At 42.9% G+C, this 20,878-nt stretch overlaps 1 protein-coding gene across 3 annotated transcripts in view; it reads right to left on the bottom strand.

Annotated features, from left to right (window-relative positions):
• The window catches only part of grm2a (glutamate receptor, metabotropic 2a), a 156,039-nt gene that overhangs the window by 70,318 nt on the left and 64,843 nt on the right, over positions 1-20,878 (bottom strand). Inside the window, exon 1 of one of the 3 annotated variants that reach the window (XM_072912646.1) lies at positions 14,770-14,847. The exons of the other annotated variants lie outside the window; for them this stretch is intronic. The gene's annotated coding sequence lies outside the window, so the exon portion shown is untranslated. Of the gene's footprint in view, positions 1-14,769; positions 14,848-20,878 lie in introns of those variants that run through there. 3 annotated transcript variants of the gene reach the window in all.

The raw sequence follows: 20,878 nt of genomic DNA, 5'->3' as shown, positions 1-20,878 counted from the left end.
ATTAAAATCCATGCAGGAGTTGGGGGTAATAGAAGAATCCCACAGTGCGTGGTGCAGCCCCATCGTTCTGGTAGGGAAGAAGGATGGGTCTGTGCGGTTATGTGTGGATTACTGCAAGGTTGGCAGGCGGGGCTCACCGCCAACCCGGCAAGTGTGCAGTTGGCCGGAGGGAAGTACAGTATTTGGGGTACCACTTGGAAGGAGGGCAGGTGCGCCCGCAGGTAGAAAAAACAGCGGCAATTGCTGCCTGCCCGACCCCCAAGACGAAAAAAGAGGTGAGGCAGTTTTTGGGTCTAGCAGGTTACTACCGGAGGTTTCTCCCCCGGTTTGCGGACCTGACCAGCCCACTAACTGACTTCACCCGAAAGGGTGCTCCAGATCTGGTCCAGTGAATGGAGCAGTGCCAGTAGGCGTTTGAGAGGGTTAAAAAGTCCCTCTGCGAGGAGCCGGTCCTGCACATGCCTGATTTTTCTCTCCCGTTTTGTCTGCAGGCTGACGCGTCGGGCTCAGGACTGGGAGCGGTTTTGTCCCAGCAGGTGGAGGGCGTCAACCGCCCCATCCTTTACATCAGCCAGAAGCTCTCAGATCGGGAGGCGAGATACAGCACCGTGGAGAGGGAGTGCCTCGCCATCCGGTGGGCAGTCGGGGCCCTCCGGTACTACCTCCTGGGGCGCTCATTCAGTCTCTGCTCAGACCACAAACCCCTTCAGTGGCTCCACCGCATGAAATATGCCAACGCGCGGATCATCCGTTGGTATGCAGTTTTACAACCCGACAATTTTAGAGTGATCCGAGGACCAGGGGCGCAGGTGGCCGTGGCCTACTTCTTCTCCCGCTCCCTAACGGAGGGGAGACTAGGCGCGGCCAGACGGCTTCCCGGCTTGTGTCTGGCGGTGGAGGTATGTGGAGGGGGCCGTGGCCTGCAGGCCTGCAGCGATGCAGGGTGTGCCAGGACCGGCCTCGAAGTCAGCGACAGGTGCGGAGATGGCCCACCTGGGCCTTGTTATCTAATCACCTGTCGCTCTGTATAAGCAGCAAGCGGGAGGAGAGACGTGGTTGGAGTGGGAGCCAGAGAAAGACACACGTACAGAGACACGCCGGACTGACAAGTCCATAAATATATTGCTGGAAAGCAATCTCTACATGGTTGCATGAGAATAAAAACTGTCTTTGTAACAATGAAACGGGCTCGCCTGGAGATGCTTGGTGGTCAGGAGGACCCACTGGAAGGGAGCTTCCACATCCGTGTTTCAACAAACTCGGACCACAAACCCCTCCAGTGGCTCCACCGCATGAAAGATGCCAACGCGCGGATCCGTGTTTCAACAAACACGGATGTGGAAGCTCTCTTCCAGTGGGTCCTCCTGACCACCAAGCATCTCCAGGCGAGCCCGTTTAAATGTATTTATGTTATATAAATGTCATATATTATGAGGGTTGTCCCATTTACAAGTTAAAACATGTGATTAATCACAAATAATTTAAGCAATCACGCAGATTAATCACACAATTTACTAAACGCAAAACCAGTGAAGTTGGCACGTTGTGTAAAACGTAAATAAAAACAGAATACAATGATTTGCTAATCCTTTTAAATCTATATTCAATTGAATGGACTGCAAAGACAAGATACCTAACGTTCAAACTGGAAAACTTTATTTTTTGCAAATATTAGCTCATTTGGGCCCTGCGATGAGGTGGCGACTTGTCCAGGGTGTACCCCGCCTTCCGCCCGATTGTAGCTGAGATAGGCTCCAGCGCCCCCCGCGACCCCGTAGGGAATAAACGGTAGAAAATGGATGGATGGATGGATAGCTCATTTGGAATTTGATGCCTGTAACATGTTTCAAAAAAGGTGGCATAAGTGGCAAAAGAATACTGAGAAAGTTGAAGAATGCTCATACAACACTTATTTGGAACATCCCACAGGTGAACAGGCTAATTGGGAACAGGTGGGTGCCATGATTGGGTGTAAAACAGCTTGCATGAAATGCTCAGTCATTCACAAACAAGGATGGGGCGAGGGTCAACACTTTGTGAACAAATGTGTGAGCAAATTGTCGAACAGTTTAAGAACAACATTTCTCAACAAGCTATTGCAAGGAATTTAGGATTTCACCATCTACGGTCCGTAATATCATCAAAAGGTTCAGAGAATCTGGAGAAATCACTGCACGTAAGCGATGATATTACGGCGGTACTGCATCAAAAAGCGACATCAGTGTGTAATGAATATCACCACATGGGCTCAGGAACACTTCAGAAAACCACAGTCAGTAACTACAGTTTGTCGCTACATCTGTAAGTGCAAGTTAAAACTCTACCATGCAAAGCAAAAGCCATTTATCAACAACACCCAGAAACACCGCCGGCTTCGCTGGGCTCAAGCTCATCTAAGATGGACTGATGCAAAGTGGAAAAGTGTTCTGTGGTCTGAGGAGTCCACATTTCAAATTGTTTTTGGAAACTGTGGACGTTGTGTCCTCCGGAACAAAGAGAAAAAGAAAGAGAAAGAACCATCAAAAGCCAGCATCTGTGATGGTATGGGGGTGTATTAGTGCCCAAGGCACTATTCAATTGAATATAAGTTAAAAAGGATTTGCAAATCATTGTATTCTGTTTTTATTTACAAATTACACAACGTGCCAACTTCACTGGTTTTGGGTTTTGTATTTTGACCGCACATAGGCTCCAGCCCCAAGAGGGACAAGCGGTAGAAAACAGATAGATGTTCCTTTAACTTTACCTAAAAGGCGACACGCATTATGCGGTCAGTGATCAGGTCAGTGCATACACTGTGCAAAGATTAGTGAGGAGAATCCGACTGGTGGCAAACTTTGCTCCAAGATACACCCAGACAGTACTTCAGATAAAACCAAGGTAATTTGCATTTATTGCAGTCATGAATTGTCTTATCGAAGAACAACAAGTTTAAAATGGTGTCTAAAATATACAAATATCATCCAGAGGCTGCTCAAACTACATGTGTTTACAAGATACAAGGAAGAATAATTATGATAAACGTCTTGAACTTATTGAAAATGAAATATTAACCATTTCATAATGTGAATCAGAAATTACTTAACCATTTATTAAGAGAACTGGTAATATTGGTCATGATATTCATGGTCATATTGAAACTGTATACATGTTCAAAATAAACTTCAACCATCCAACCAAAAGAAAAACACATTTTTGAGCCAGGCGCTAGCAAAACGCTACTTGTCCATCAAAAACAAGCAGTGGACCACAAAGTTGTCAACAAATGTATCACAGCTAAGTTAAGCAATGCTTTTGTAGCAACTGTGACCTGATTTATAAAATGCATAATTTCACAGCACTAATATATTTACACAATTTTCTATTTTTTTACTAAATCAGGGAATAAGTCTTTGGACACAAGACTCACAGGGGGAAAAAATGTTAATAAAAGGCTTTGTTTTTGTTAAGTATTTTGCACTATTAACTTCCATCCATCCATCCATTTTCTACCGCTTATTCCCTTTTGGGGTCGCGGGGGGCGCTGGAGCCTATCTCAGCTACAATCGGGCAGAAGGCGGGGTACACCCTGGACAAGTCGCCACCTCATCGCAGGGCCAACACAGATAGACAGACAACATTCACACTCACATTCACACACTAGGGCCAATTTAGTGTTGCCAATCAACCTATCCCCAGGTGCATGTCTTTGGAGGTGGGAGGAAGCCGGAGTACCCGGAGGGAACCCACGCAGTCACGGGGAGAACATGCAAACTCCACACAGAAAGATCCCGAGCCCGGTTTTGAACCCAAGACTACTCAGGACCTTCGTATTGTGAGGCAGATGCACTAACCCCTCTGCCACCGTGACGCCCACTATTGACTTTATTTTGCTAAATAATTGTTTATAATAAAAATGTATAATTTATTTTGTTAATATTGTTGCTATGTTTTATTTTATATATTTTTAAATTCTTCACAAAAAAGTGTTGATACAAATATTTCTCATGTATTGCATTGTAGGTATTCAAGATGGCGCCAGCGTGTACCGGTTGCAGTCTGCCTGCCCTGCTCGAACTATTTATTGCTGCTTTGTCTTGTATTTTGTGCCGAATAATCACTTGGTTGACAGTGTTTGTCAGGCACTTATTGATTTTAGTCGACCGTATGAGGTGTGTCTGAATCACAACTTTCAGGATCAAGCATCTAGACTTCCTCCTCACTTGACCTCAGTACCTGCTCACCTGCTACGCTCACCTGTGCCGCGGAGGAAGCGAGCCAAAAAGCTGGGGAGACGCAAATAACTTCTAGTGAGAATCAAGGCGTACTGGAGGTCTGTGGATCCAGCCTGTGGTTGCACATCTTGCCACCTGCCTGCGTCATCCGCTTCCCAACGCCGCGATGTGGACCATGGGTGCTCCTCCGGCCGCTGTGCCGCAGCTCTCCGCGGGCTTGCGAGGAAACGACTCTACTCTTTTGCCTGCAAAATGCTAGATTGATAGCTAACAAAACGCATCTCCTGAATGACCTCATCATGTACCGTGAGTTGGATTTTATGTGTCTAAAAGAAACTTGGCAGCTGGAAAATAAGTTTTTCATCCAAACAAGTTGCGCACTCCGGACTGCTCTGTGTTTGGGACTCCTCGGCTCACGTGTCGAGGCGGCAGCTTGTTGCTTGTTTACCGGGACTCTTTCTGCTGCAGACTGATGGACACAAACTAGTGTTGTCCCGATACCAATATTTTGGTACCGGTACCAAAATGTATTTCTGTATTTTTCAGTACTTTTCTAAATAAAGGGGACCACAAAAATTGCATAATTGGCTTTATTTTAACAAAAAATCTTACGGTACATTAAACATATGGTTCTTATTGCAATTTTGTTCTTAAATAAAATAGTGAACATACAAGACAACGTGTCTTTTAGTAGTAAGTAAGCAAACAAAGGCTTCCAATTTAGCTGCTGACGTATGCAGTAACATATATGTGTGTAACACATTGTCCATTCTATTATTTTGTCAAAATTATTAAGGACAAATGATCAAAAATGTATTATTAATCTACTTGTTCATTTACTTTTAATATCTGCTTACTTTCTCTTTCAACATGTTCTATCTACACTTCTGTTAAATTGTAATAATCATTTATTGCTCTGTTGTTTGGATGCTTTACATTAGTTGTGGATGATACCACAAATTTTGGTATCAATTTGATACCAAGTAGTTACAGGATCATACAATGGTCTTAATTTAAGTCCTCATGTGTCCAAGGACGTATTTCCTGAGTTTATAAACATAATATACATTAAAAAAAAAAAGAAGATGATGTGATGCTAAAAAATATCGATGTAATCATAGTAGTATCGACTAGATACGCCAAAATGCGTCCATTCTCCCTTTTTATTTAAGATCTTTAAATAAGTGACCGCTATTGTATCATTCACCCTGGCACAGACTACTTCCAAAGTGAAGAAACAGACAAGCATTCTCAATGAATCTTCAATCAGTGGGATTTCTGCCTTTTTTGACCCAACCACCTTTGCTCGCTGTGATGATGTTGACACATTTATGGCAATCTTCAATCATCATTGTCTGACTGTTTTGAACACAGTAGCACCAGTTAAAAACACTGTAGGCTCTCATAAGAAACGTCCATGGATGAATGAAGTCATTTCCAGCTTCAGAAGCTGTCGGAAAGTGTAATGTTTGTTGAAAACACACCCAATTGAAGGGGCATGGACTCCATTTTAAAGAAAGTATAATGGAGCTAAATGAAATGATACTACAAACATGCTCTGTTTTCTTTTAACATCTTGTTTTGCATAATAAAAGCCCTAAAGGCCTACTGAAATGCGATTTTCTTATTTAAACGGGGATCGCAGGTCCATTCTATGTGTCATACTTGATCATTTTGCAATATTGCCAAATTTTTGCTGAAAGGATTTAGTAGAGAACATCGACGATAAAGTTCACAACTTTTGGTCGCTGATAAAAAAGCCTTGCCTGTACCGGAAATAGCAGACGATATGCGCGTGACGTCACAGGTTGTGGAGCTCCTCACATCTGCACATTGTTTACAATCATGGCCACCAGCAGCGAGAGCGATTCGGACCGAGAAAGCAACGATTTCCCCATTAATTTGAGCGAGGATAAAAGATTTGTGGATGAGGAAAGTTAAAGTGAAGGACTAGAGGGCTGTGGGAGCGATTCAGATAGGGAAGATTCTGTGAGAGGCGGGTGGGACCTGATATTCAGCTGGGAATGACTAAAACAGTAAATAAACACAAGACATATATATATACTCTATTAGCCACAACACAACCAGGCTTATATTTAATATGCCAGAAATTAATCCCGCATAACAAACACCTCCCCCCTCCCGTCCATATAACCCGCCAATACAACTCAAACACCTGCACAACACACTCAATCCCATAGCCCAAAGTACCGTTCACCTCCCCAAAGTTCATATAACACATATATTTCCCCAAAGTCCCCAAAGTTACGTACTTGACATGCACATAGCGGCACGTGTAGTAGTTATAAAATTGCTGTAAATGTGAACATGCAGACAGTAAACAGGAAGGAAGAAAAAAAGGTTTAAAAAAAGGGTATGAAGGAAAAGAAACTGTGATAAGGTGATCTGCCATCTATTACTGTTGCCTGGTGCAGAAGAGTCTAAAAAGACAAATGCAAAAAATAGTAATCTGTGTTAAAAACATTCTAATGTTTGTTTGGAAAATACTTCCTGGCTTTATGTTGTTTTTCTTTAGTACCTGCGTTTTAAAAATGCTTATTTGTTGTTTTAGTCACTGATCGGGTTTCAACTACTTTTGCCTGGCTTACCCATTAGAGGGAGACACGTTCTTTCATTCGTCCATTACAGACTGGACCTGAATGAGTGAACATCGTGTCCGTGTTTCTGTTCAATATTCCCCCCTCTACAGGGGTGTAACATTTTGGAGGCACCGCTGGGATCGGGTGAGACGAGGTTCGACTTCTGCCAGCGACAGACGTCCCCAGCTCTCATTCAGTCCCGTTCAACTTACCCAGAGAGGCAGCATCCAGTGACTGAAACGGTGACGGTTGGAGTGTCTACAACGCAGCACAAGCAATCTGAGGTGAACTTAAGGCACCAGGAGCGCCATTGCCAAAGTTTAGCACACAAACTACCACTGCAACAGTACACTGAGTCGTTGCCACAGCAATAATGGAGTCAACCGAGACAGAGACATTGCAGTTGGAAATAATTGGACTTTTATGTAAATTATCAGCAGACAATCTAAAAGAACTATGTGTCTCTCTTGCTATTGCTGGAGATGCTCTTAAACATGTGGAAGGAAAAAATAGAGCATCGTTAATTACAATGATAAGTAACCACCTGCAGAGAGAGGAGTTAGAGCAACTCGAGGATATGGGAATGGCAGAGCTCCTCTCCTTCAAAGACAAAGTAGACAAGATCTGTAATAAGGTAGCACCAAAAGGAGAGCCAAAAGGACAAGTTCCAGGTCAAACCCCTATCTCCTGGCACAAAGAATTTAAAATAGCTGGACAAATTGGAGAACTAGGACAAAAAGACCGCCTCACATTTTCCAGTTTAGCCCGACAGATTGAGCATGGCCTCCTCAAAGGTTTCCCAGAGACTGAAATTGTTGATGCTGTCATAAGAGCAATTGTTCCAGGAATGCAGCTACGCAGCTACTTAGAGGGGAAAAGTGACCTCACGTTACCGACTTTGAGAAGAATACTCCGCTGTCATTACCAAGAAAAGAGTGCCACAGAATTATATAAGCAGCTGTCATCTGAAGTCCAAGGCACAAAAGAGACTTCTCAAAACTTCCTCATCCGTGCTCTCGATCTAAGACAGAAGATTCTGTTTGCCTCACAGGAGGCGGAGTCAGGCTTAAGGTACGACCCAGTGCTAGTGCAGAACATGTTCCTTCACTCAGTTATGACTGGCTTGCAGAATGATAATATCAAACGAGATCTCCAGCCATATCTAGAGCAAGCTCGTGTTTCTGATGAACTCCTGTTTGAGAAACTGAATATTGCATGTGCCTACGAAAGTGAGAGGCAAGACAAGAAAAAAATGACAACACCACAGCGACCTGTAGCTGTTCACTCTGCTCAGTCTGACCACACTCCAGCTGAAAAGAAGGAAAAAACAAGCCAGTCAAGTCACAATAAGAATCAAACTGATATTCTCACAGAACTGCAGGAGATGAAAGTTAACATGTCCCTCTTAAAAGATCTTAAAGCTGAAGTGGCTTCCATTAAAGAGTCTATGCAGCAGCCCTCTTACTTCCCCAGACAGCACCCAGATCCATCAGCTGCACCAGACTGCCCTCCACATCAGTCAGCACCAGTTCACTATCACCCACCACAGAGACACTGGGCCACTCCTGCCCCCGCAGCACAACACTGCTATCCTCAACTCAACCAAAGGTTTGGCAATCAATATGCTCTGCCCCCATCTGCACCACGCCGTAGAGCAAGATGTTATGCTTGCCAGCAGACAAACACTGAAGACTGCATTCACTGCTTCAAGTGTGGCAGTAGTGAACACTTCGCAGCTGGTTGCAGAATGGGAAGATCAGGTCCATTCAGAGGGAGTGGTTTAAATCAAATCAATCGTGCCCCAAGTTTGTGCAAAGTGTGGTGTACATGGAAGAAATGTGAGGCTGAGACAATGTGCAACATGTAAAGGTGTGTTATACTGTTCAAAAACATGTCAAAATGAACATTGGGAAGTCCACAGGAATCAATGTACAACAACCTCATGCAATACAGTCCGAACTACACCACAAAAGAGAAAACAGGTCAAAGTCGCTCCACTAGTTGGAAGGAGATATTTAATTGACTGCCATATTCAAGGTCAGCAGGTTAGAGCTCTGTGGGACTCTGGCTCACAAGTGACTGTAGTGAGTGAACAATGGAAAACAGAGCACTTACCACATGTAACATTAAGGGACATTTCTGAACTTCTTGAAGCTGATGAAACTTTAAACCTCATTGCAGCTAATGGGGGAGACATGCCATACACAGGATGGATAGAGGTGAGATTTAAATTAGCTTCAGATAGAGTCCCTACAGCAGAGGTCATTGTTCCCACCCTGATCATTAAAGGTAACAATCTTTCTCAACCTATCATTGGCTCAAATGTGATTGGACTGATAGTCGCTACTGAACTGCAGCAGGATAATGCCACCAATAAACAGCAGCTAATCAAAACTGTCCATGCAGCTTTTCCTGGCTTTGGGATGGATCAGGCTGAAGTTTTTTTAGAGCAAATAACTGCTGAGCAGCAACCTCATGAGTATGTAGTTAAGACGACCAGAGAGCGAGTGCACATCCCCAGACACACCTCTGTAAAAGTAGAGTGTCGAGTTTTGACTGCACCTTTACAAGAGGAGACAACGCTGATCTTTGAGCCTAGTGTCAATCCACAATGGCCAGAGGGCCTTGAGTTTACTGACACTGTTGTGATGTTGAGGAAGGCTGCAAAACCATTCATACTTGTCGACGTGCAAAATCCAACAGATCATGACATCGTGCTCACTGGCAGAACTGTTATTGGGACGGTACAGCAAGTTCAAGCAGTTTATCCAGCGACAGTCTTTGAACGGCCCTGCACCACCCCTCCAGTAACAGTGAGTAATGTGGGAGTAAGGAATGAAGACGTTTCTGGTGGTGAATGGGATCCCCCAGTCAACTTGGATCATCTCAGCTCACCTGAAAAAGAAATAGTGGAACAAATGTTAAAAGAAGAGTCAGGCTCCTTCTCAAATTCTGATGACGACATCGGCTGTATTGAGAATCTGCAGCTCACCATCTCACTGAAAGACAGAGCCAGTGGCCAAGACCTACCTCTCTGTACCAAAACCACTGTATCAGGAAATGAAAAGCTACCTACATGATCTCATCACACAAGGTTGGGTGCGCAAATCAAACTCCCCCTACGCGTCCCCAATTGTGTGTGTCCGAAAAAAGGATGGGAGCTTACGACTGTGTATAGACTACCGTGAGTTAAATCGTAAGACTGTACCAGACCGTCAGCCCATCCCCAGGGTGCAGGACATCATGGATGGCCTGGGTGGCAACTCCTGGTTTTCACTCTTAGACCAGGGGAAAGCCTACCACCAGGGGTTCATGGCAGAAGAGAGTCGCCCCCTCACTGCTTTTGTGACCCCCTGGGGTTTATATGAATGGATTCGAATCCCTTTTGGCCTAATGAATGCACCGGCTGCCTTCCAGAGGTGCATGGAAGAATGTCTTGAGGGGGTTCGAGATGACATTTGTGTACCATATCTTGACGATGTCCTTGTGTTCAGTCAGTCATTTGAAAGCCATGTTGAAAATGTCAGAACTGTGCTGAGGCGACTGAGAGAGAACGGTATAAAGTTGAAGCCGTCCAAATGTGAGATGTTTCGACGAGAGGTTCGCTATCTTGGGCGGGTCATTTCAGCAGAGGGTAGCAAAATGGACCCTGCTGACACCATAGCTGTCAGAGCCCTAAAAAACAAGCCACCAACCAATGTGGGAGAATTAAGAGCTATCATGGGTCTCCTGAGTTATTACCGTCAGTATATTCGGGATTTTTCTCAAATCGCTGCTCCTCTCTACGACCTCATGAGAACCCCTGCTGATGTACAAAAGACTGTCGAACGTGCTAAAAGAACAAGACAGCTTAAAAGAAAACACAATGGCGCGCCATCCAACCAGCCCATTGTATGGACAGAAAAACATCAACACTTACTTGAGGAACTGTTGGACCACTTAGTTGAACCACCAATCCTTGCCTTTCCTGACTTTAACAAACCTTTTGTTTTACACACAGATGCTTCCAACCTGGGCCTGGGTGCAGTTTTGTATCAGGAACAGGAAGAAAAACTGCGTGTAATAGCATATGCGTCCAGAGCTCTCACTACATCCGAGAAGAACTACCATTTTCATTCTGGAAAACTAGAGTTCCTCGCCCTTAAGTGGGCCGTGTGTGAAAAATTTAGGGATTATTTGATCAGCTCATCATGCACTGTGTACACGGACAATAATCCGCTCACATATGTCTTGTCTACAGCTAAACTAAATGCAACTGGATGCAGGTGGGTTGCTGAATTAGCGGATTTTCACCTGACCATTCGATACCGGCCAGGAAAAGAAAACGTTGATGCCGACACACTCTCGAGGATGCCATTGGATATTAAGACAATGTTTAAAGATTGTACTGAGGAAATGTCATCTCGTTCGGTACAAGCAGTCGTACAGTCAATTGAGGACCCAAATCCTAACACAGTGTGGTCCATGGCTCTGTCTGCTCAGTGTAAAGACATCAACAAGCCAGAACATCAGCCTTTCTCGCTAGCGAAGATTTGTCATGCTCAGAAGGAAGATAAAAATATTGGCCCAGTGATGGAATGTCGTCCTGAAAACAAACAGTTAAAATCATTCAGTGTGCAGAGTAAAAGACTGATGAGTGAATGGGAAAAACTTACCTTGGATGATGACGGCATCCTGCGTCGAAAAACAGCTACACGAACACAGCTCGTTTTGCCAGAAAAGTACAAAGCAACTGTTCTGAAGGAGCTGCATGATGATATGGGGCACCAAGGGATTGACCGAACCACCTCGTTGGTAAGAGAACGCTTCTTTTGGCCCTATATGCAACAGGACATTCAACACTATGTGGCTCGAAGCTGTTCATGTTTGAAAAAGAAGAAGCCCAGCCGAGAGATTAAGGCACCCATAACCAACATTGTCACAACTCAGCCCTTTGAGTTAGTCTCCATTGATTTTCTACATGTTGACCAGAGTGCAGGCGGGTATGAGTACATTTTGGTAATTATTGACCATTTCTCAAGATTTGCCCAAGCGTACGCTACAACCAACAAGTCAGCAAAAACAGTGGCAGATAAACTTTTCAATGATTATGCACTGAAATTTGGATTCCCTCAACGTATCCATCATGATCAAGGTGGTGAATTCCAAAACCAGCTCATAGCACAGCTGAAAAAGACCTCTGGAGTGTTAGGTTCGCGAACAACGCCCTACCACCCTGAAGGAAATGGACAAGTCGAACGTTTTAATCGTACACTCATACAGATGCTGAGAACACTGACAGAAAAAGAGAAATCAAGCTGGAAAGACTCATTGAATAAGTTGGTTTTTGCATATAATAGTACAAGATGTGAAGTCACTGGCTTTTCTCCTTTTTATCTTCTTTTTGGGAGGACGCCAAGACTACCTGTCGACATACTCTTCCGCCTGACACCAGCAACAGGTACACCTGACCACAGAGAGTACATGCGAAAGTGGCGAAAAGGGATGCAGGAAGCCTATGAAATTACAAAGGACAATGCAAGAAAGTCAGCTGAAAGAGGAAAAAGAAACCATGATCGCAAAGTGAGGAGCTCAGAGTTGGAACCAGGAGACCGTGTTCTGGTCAGGAACTTGACCCCAAGAGGAGGAACTGGCAAGCTACGCAGCCATTGGGAGGAAATTATCCACAAGGTTGTTCGTAGGGTGAATAAGGATGCTCCAGTTTACGAAGTTGTACCGGAACAAGGAAAAGGGAGAGATAACAGGATACTACACCGCAATCTCTTGCTCCCGTGCGATCACCTGCCCTTGGAAGTTCCCCTAAAAGTTGCCAGACCGCAGAGAAAAAAACCGACAAATGAGGGGACGATCAATACTCAGCAAGAGGATGACAGTGATGAGGACTCAGAGGATGACTGGTTTATTTACCTACCTCTACAGCCTCCTCAAGATGCACAACCGCAGGCATGTAATGAAGAGGAGCATACCGGCCAGTCGGCAGGCACTGAACCTACAAGGACACATAACAAACAAGGAGAGGAACAGGAAAGACTGCTACAGCCGGAGGAGGATCACAGCAGGATTGATTTGCTGGACAGCGATGAGGCATCTGAGGGACTTGGAATTCTTGGAAATGACCCTGTGCTGCCACCTCTGTCACTCCCTGCACATGAAAGCCACAGTGACAACAGACAAGCACAAGAGCGGTCAAGGAGGGAACGACGACCACCAAAGTTATTCACCTATGATGAGTTTGGTAATCCAGCCTGCTACAATATGGATGTCCCAGCCAGATCCATGTACCCAATGCAACATTACGGAGCCTATCAACCAGGGACCCGGTGGCCAGATTCTGTTCAGGCCCCCACCTACCAACCTGTGCTTCTGTACGGGTAACCACTCACATGGACTCTTGTGGAACTGAACACATCACACCCATATACATACACATACATTCATGGACTCTTTGACACGCACATTCACACGCACATGGACATTTGCGAAAGCAGAGTGCTCACAAACATATACACATCCCACTACACTCATGGACTTTTGCGAAAGCAGAGTGCACACAAACACACACATCCTGCTACACTCATGGACTTTTGCGAATGCAGTGTTAATACACACGCACACTCGTCCTGGACTGTTGAAACAGCTGCGATTTAGAATAGACGATATCGGTTAAGCGCAAGGATTTTGGGTGGGCCGAGTGTCTATGCACGAACTGTTGAGAATCTGAATTGTATACTATGTGACTGCCTTATTCGATGAATGTCGAGGACGACATCTATATTGAGGGGGAGTGAGTAGTAGTTATAAAATTGCTGTAAATGTGAACATGCAGACAGTAAACAGGAAGGAAGAAAAACAAAGCTTTAATTCATTATAGTATCTGGTAAAAGTAAGAAAAAAAGGGAGAAAGAACATCATAACTAATTACTTTACAAAGTTTAAAAAAAGGGTATGAAGGAAAAGAAACTGTGATAAGGTGATCTGCCATCTATTACTGTTGCCTGGTGCAGAAGAGTCTAAAAAGACAAATGCAAAAAATAGTAATCTGTGTTAAAAACATTCTAATGTTTGTTTGAAAAATACTTCCTGGCTTTATGTTGTTTTTCTTTAGTACCTGCGTTTTAAAAATGCTTATTTGTTGTTTTAGTCACTGATCGGGTTTCAACTACTTTTGCCTGGCTTACCCATTAGAGGGAGACACGTTCTTTCATTCGTCCATTACAGACTGGACCTGAATGAGTGAACATCGTGTCCGTGTTTCTGTTCAATATTCCCCCCTCTACAGGTAAAGAAATGTGGTTATTCAACACTTTGAAATGTATTTTTTGCTCTCTGTCTGTAAGGTACTTACCTACATGCTTTAAAGCTGCCTGCGTGTGAATGACCGCGTGTGACTGCGTGCGTGTGCGTGTGCGTGCATGTGCGCGTGTGTGTTGAGATTAGTTTGATGCAGAGATGTCTTTTTTTATGTTGTGTAGTCGTTTTTCATGAGAGTAGATTTTGAGAAGAAATATTTTTCTCTGCTGTTATTTTGTAGAGGAAAATGTTAAAAGTTAAAAGTCAATGCTTTACCAGTTATATTTGGTGATGATAATTATGCATTTCTATTTGTGTTTACACTAAAGGAGTGTCAGTTCTGATCTGATTAGCTATTGATAAAAATATTACATATTTGTACAGATTAAAGTTCCAGCACAATGCTTTATTTTTCTACTTCTTTCATGTTTTAAATAGAGAAATGTAATGCTTAAAAAAAGAGTAATGTTTTAAAAGGTGCAATGTTTAAAAAGTATTGTTTAAAAGTGTATGTTTTTGGAAAATTGCCATTACAGACTGGACCTGAATGAGTGAACATCGTGTCCGTGTTTCTGTTCAATATCCCCCCCTCTACAGGGGTGTAACACACGCACGTACGGGCAAGCGATCAAATGTTTGGAAGCCGCAGCTGCATGCGTACTCACGGTACCGCGTCTGCGTATCCAACTCAAAGTTCTCCTGGTAAGAGTCTCTGTTGTCCCAGTTCTCCACAGGCCAATGGTAAAGCTTGACTGTCATCTTTCGGGAATGTAAACAATGAAACACCGGCTGTGTTATCTGGCACAACAGTCAGGGGGTGCATTCTACGGCGGGGGTGCGTTATCCGGCACAACACCTGCCGCAATACACCGCTTCCCACCTACAGTTTTCTTCTTTGCTGTCTCCATTGTTCATTGAACAAATTGCAAAAGATTCACAAACACAGATGTCCAGAATACTGTGGAATTTTGCGATGAAAACAGACGACTTAATAGCTGGCCACCATGCTGTCCCAAAATGTCCTCTACAATCCGTGACATCACGCGCAGGCGTCATCATACCGAGACGTTTTCAGCAGGATATTTCGCGCGAAATTTAAAATTGCACTTTAGTAAGCTAACCCGGCTGTATTGGCATGTGTTGCAATGTTAAGATTTCATCATTGATATATAAACTATCAGACTGTGTGGTTGGTAGTAGTGGGTTTCAGTAGGCCTCTAAAGTCTTTTTGACATGAAAATCTTGTTTCACCCCTATGTCCCCATGTGCCTGTGTAAACTCTGGATGACTGTAATATATTTTTGAACTTCTTTGTGAACAATGTGCAAGACATTAGGGCTACTAGTATCAGTCCTCCTTTAGATAGCTTGTGCTGGTCAGCCCCTGTGTGCTCATGGTCTTCCTTTACTCCTTTACTCCTGTCAGCCATCCCATTCTTAAAAAGCCTAATCTTGATCTAGTGAAGCCTATAAATTACCAGCTCATATCAAAACTTCCCTTCATGTACAAAATCATGAAAAAAATAGTAGCTAAGCAGTTAACCTCATTTTTGGAACAGCATGATTTTATATGATATTATCAATCTGGCGTTTAATTAATCCATTCCACCGAAACTGCTCATTTGAAAGTTTCCAGTGACACAATTATGGCCGCTGATTCTGGTCGCAACGCAGTTTTGGTTTTACTAGATTTGACATCTGCATTTGATACTAATTAATGTATTCAAATCTGAGATGGGGTTTTCTGGTGATGTTCTCACGTGGTTTGCTTCTTATATTAATGGAAGTACTTTTAATGTTGCTTTTAATGAAGTAATGTCCAACCTGTCATGTGGAGTTACCCAGGGCTCTGTTCTGAGGCCAGTTTTATTTTTGTTGTACATAATGCCTCTTGGTCAGTGGATTCCGTAGTTTTAAAAATGTTTCTTATCATTTCCATGCAGATGATATTTAACTATATTGCTCCTTCAATGATTGAGAGTTTCACTTTTTGTCTGAGTTCTTGGAATGTGTATCCTGTATCAAAAACTGGTTGTCCATGAATTTCCTTCAAATACTTTCTAACAAAAAAGAAACTCTAATCATTGCTCCCAATAAAACTCCCCTGGTACTTCGGGTGTTAAAAAACAGCCTCAAAAGCCTTGGGGTTGTGTTTGATCAGTCAGTGTCGTTGGAGCCACACTGATCCCCACCGACAATTAAAAAAAAAAATTGTGTTCTTCTCTTCTCACATTGACTATTGTAATTGTATTTCACTTGTTTCAACAAATCAGCTCTAAAGAGACTTCAGACTGTACAGCAGATCTTAGCGCTGCTTTCGATACCGTCGATCATAATATTTTATTAGAGCGTATCAAAACACGTATTGGTATGTCAGACTTAGCTTTGTCGTGGTTTAACTCTTATCTTACTGACAGGATGCAATGCGTCTCCCATAATAATGTGACCTCGGACTATGTTAAGGTAACGTGCCGAGTTCCTCAGGGTTCGGTTCTTGGCCCTGCACTCTTTAGTATTTACATGCTGCCTCTAGGCGACATCATACGCAAATACGGTGTTAGCTTTCATTGTTATGCTGATGACACCCAACTCTACATGCCCCTAAAGCTGACCAACACGCCGGATTGTAGTCAGCTGGAGGCGTGTCTTAATGAAATTAAACAATGGATGTCCGCTAACTTCTTGCAACTCAACGCCAAGAAAACGGAAATGCTGATTATCGGTCCTGCTAAACACCGACATTTATTTAATAATACCACCTTAACATTTGACAACCAAACAATTACACAAGGCGAATCAGTAAAGAATCTGGGTATTATTTTCGACCCAACTCTCTCCTTTGAGTCACACATTAAGAGTGTTACTAAAACGGCCTTCTTTCATCTCCGTAATATCGCTAAAATTCGTTCTATTTTATCCACTAGCGATATTATATTATGTTGGATCCACTATGGACTGGACTCTCACAATATTATGTCAGACCCACTCGACATCCATTGCTTTCGGTCTCCCCTAGAGGGGGGGGGTTACCCACATATGCGGTCCTCTCCAAGGTTTCTCATAGTCATTCACATCGACGTCCCACTGGGGTGAGTTTTTCCTTGCCCTTATGTGGGCTTTGTACCGAGGATGTCGTTGTGGCTTGTGCAGCCCTTTGAGACACTTGTGATTTAGGGCTATATAAATAAACATTGATTGATTGATTGATGATACAGCAGAGGTCGCCAACCCGTCGATCGCGATCAATCAGTTGATTTGTGGGAGCCTACCGGTCATTGCCAAAATATTAGAAATTGTTTTTATTAATATGACCAATAGACCTGTCAACAGGCACACATTTTAACCCCTGAACACGCGCGCATGCCTCTGCCTCTTTCTCGTCAGCCTCACATCTCGCCGCTCTCGACATCGCGACCACACCCAAGCACGGCCTTACACAACACCCGCTCGTCTCGCGAACTTGCGTTGCATGACGTGCACAACAATCATCAAGCTGCAACAATGCATTAAGGCTGACTGTTGCAACTCATCGGACATTTTCTAGAATCCAGCATCAAACAACTCTTCCCTCAACCACGACCATCGTCCCTCGCCTGCAACTGGAAGCTAACAAACCAAATATCAGAGTCTGTGAACATTGCTGCAAAGTCCGTTTTTTTGTGGATATCTTACACATGAAAAGGTCAAAAAGGAGGGGTTTGCATTAATTGCCCGTTAAAAAAATAAGTGCTGTTATTGACATTTATAGTTAAGGCGTTATTATTGCGTTAACAAGCCCTAGTTATAGCTAACAAATCTTTTTAATAATTAATTCATTGCATTTTCGAAACATGTAAAGGGCCAATATAAAACTAGGTGCTGGCCAAACATGGCCCTCGAGCCGCACTTTGAAAACGGCTGCCCTCGAGGATGATTCATTAAATGCATACTGACTGACCTGTGAGAAGCTTTAATCAAATTAATAGCGTTCCACAAATTGCTACTGCCTGATGGACTTGTCTGTCCACTTCCTGTGTAGTGTGTAGTGTATGGACACATTCTAGTGAACACAACAGGCGGCCCAGGTGACGTCCTTTAATCCTTATGACACTCCCATCAATACTGTACAAAAAAAGTAAACTAGTTTGGTGCGCTGAGCAGCAACTTCACTTTTGTCCCTTCATTATGTCTCCAAAGCGTGAGGCAGATTCTTCTGATGACAGTGCGTCAACAAAAGTGAAAAGAGAGGTAACATTAATATTATTAGGTAAAATGCTCAGAAAGTGAAGAAATCTACATTGGCTGCATGGCCCCGACTATCGTAGAGGATCAAGATGATATTTGTAACCATGTGAAATGATCTGCTCCTATAGAAAGGAGACTGATAACTAGTCAGTGGAGTGGTCTCATTTTTGAGACTTCCTCTTCCTCACTATCAACCATCCTTTCAGTGTGCAAAACAACCACTTGGACAAGGTAAAGACATAACTTGTATTACGGGCAGCCCGGTGGTGTCTATGTGGAGTTTGCATGTTCTCGTGACTGCGTGGGTTCCCTCCGGGTACTCCGGCTCCTCGCACCTCCAAAGACATGCACCTGGAGATACGTTGATTGACAACACTAAATTGGCCCGAGTGTGTGAATGTGAGTGAGGAATGTATTTATCTGTGTTAGCCCTGTGATAAGGTGGCGACTTGTCAAGGGTGTACTCCAAATTCAGCTGGGATAGGTTCCAGCCACCCTGCGACCCTGAGAGGGACAAACGGTAGAAAATGGATAGATGGAACTTGTATTACTTACATTTAATTCTGATCAAGTTAAATTAGGTGTGAAAAACACTAACCTATTTAATATTAACTGTCTTGAATGGTCTTACAGTGTATGCTGTCTTTAAGTTGAAGTAGAGAGGTTTTTGTTTTTTTACCAATCCCGTGTAGCCCCAATGTACGTAATACATTAAGTTAGGTTCATGAACCAGTAAGTTTAATCATGCGGACACGTTAGGTACTGAATACTTTCTGGTACGCCTCTACCTTTGAGACTTTGACTGTGTAAGTAGGGATGGGGACCGTTCCCGGTACCTGGGAATCGATAACGGTACGATAAAGGCACCAATTGTCAGTAATTTTTTGTGAGTTAATATATATCAATTGTTTGATGATACATTTTTACTTTTTTAATTCAACATTTAGAAATGAGCTCATGTTGTTGTTTTATCTTGTTTTCTTATAACATTTTGAGTCTTATTTGCAGTGCAGTTGCACTTCTAATACATTGTTTAGTGTGAAACGGGACGTGACGAGTCTGCAACCGGACGTGACATCATGTGCAACAAAGGTATCAAAATATGGCAAGGTTTGATTTTACATCATCATCATCATCATTTTTTTTTATTCCTTTCATGAAAATGCATATATACAAGCCATGTACAGTCGACACTTTCATTGTTTTTTGTTTTTTATACATTACCATGATCAGAAAGGAGCAGATGGAAGAATAATATTCTTATATTTATCTGCCCCCTTTTTAACACAAATTATTTTAGATTACTTTATCACTGTTCCCTCCACCAACACCTGAACTCCAACATACTTTTTAATTTTCGTTTAAGCATTTTCACAATGACACATCCAATCAAAATCAAAAATCAGTTTGATATAATTTCAGTTGTTTCTTTTTGTAACTCTTTTTAAATTCAAAAATATTCTCGCAACTTTTTGAGTCTTTCTTTAGAGAATTCCATGCTTTCACACCAGCAACAGACAAGCACATTTGTTTAAAATTTGTTCACACTCTTGGATGTTTAAAATCATATGGCCTTCTGTGGTTCTCATCTTCAGACGTGAACATAAATAACTTTTGTAAGTCCTTCGGAAGAACTTTATTTCTAGCTCTGAACATCACTAATAGAGTAGGCAATTCTACAATGTCTTTTAGTTTTAATAATTCTGCCCTATGGAAGAGTGGATTTGTGTGGTCTCTGTATCCTACTTTAATCGATGATACCCGATAGTACCGACTGAATTAAGTCGGTGCCTATAAAAGTACCATATTTGGTACCCATCCCTATCTGTAAATAATATGCAAAAATAATGATTTGATACTTGTTTATATTGACAATTTTAATGTTTTAGACTGCAATTTGTTCATTTTGGGACACTAATTCCGTATGTTGAGCTTGTGTGTTATTATGTGCTGAGCTGTTGTGTAGCTGCTAGCTCTTAGCCTATGGCCTTCCATGTTTACCTTTTGTAAATTACTTCTACAACAAAAGACCAACCTAGTGCGTATATTGGAGGACAATTGTGAAATATAGGACTGCTTGTATCAGAGCGTTTGAATTGGAGATTTTAGATGTAAGACAATGTAGTCCGACAATTGTTTCTTTGCTGATATCAAACCAATATACAATAAAGGGTTGTAGTTAAAGTTAAAGTACCAATGATTGTCACACACACACTAGGTGTGGTGAAATGTGTCCTCTGCCTTTGACCCATCCCCTTGATCACCCCCTGGGAGGTGAGGGGAGCAGTGGGCAGCAGCGGTGCCGCGCCCACCACCTAGTACAGGTACTAGTATACAATTGTGGTCCTAATGAATCAAAAACGGTACTATACTCTTTTTGAAAAGTACCGGTTTGCCATATATTTTTTACAGGCATGACGGCGTGTCGTCGTCATATCGTGACATTGCTGGTTTTAGGAGCAGGGGAGCATGTTCGGCAGCGCACAATCACAAAGTACTTACAAGCAGACACAGTGTGTATGCAGAAAAGGGAGAACGGACACATTTTGCC

The sequence above is a fragment of the Nerophis lumbriciformis genome, linkage group LG38 (assembly GCF_033978685.3).
Source record: "Nerophis lumbriciformis linkage group LG38, RoL_Nlum_v2.1, whole genome shotgun sequence".
Lineage (NCBI taxonomy): Eukaryota > Metazoa > Chordata > Actinopteri > Syngnathiformes > Syngnathidae > Nerophis > Nerophis lumbriciformis.
The sequence above is the reverse complement of the archived record's forward strand: the minus strand, read 5'-3'. Positions and strand labels throughout refer to the sequence as shown.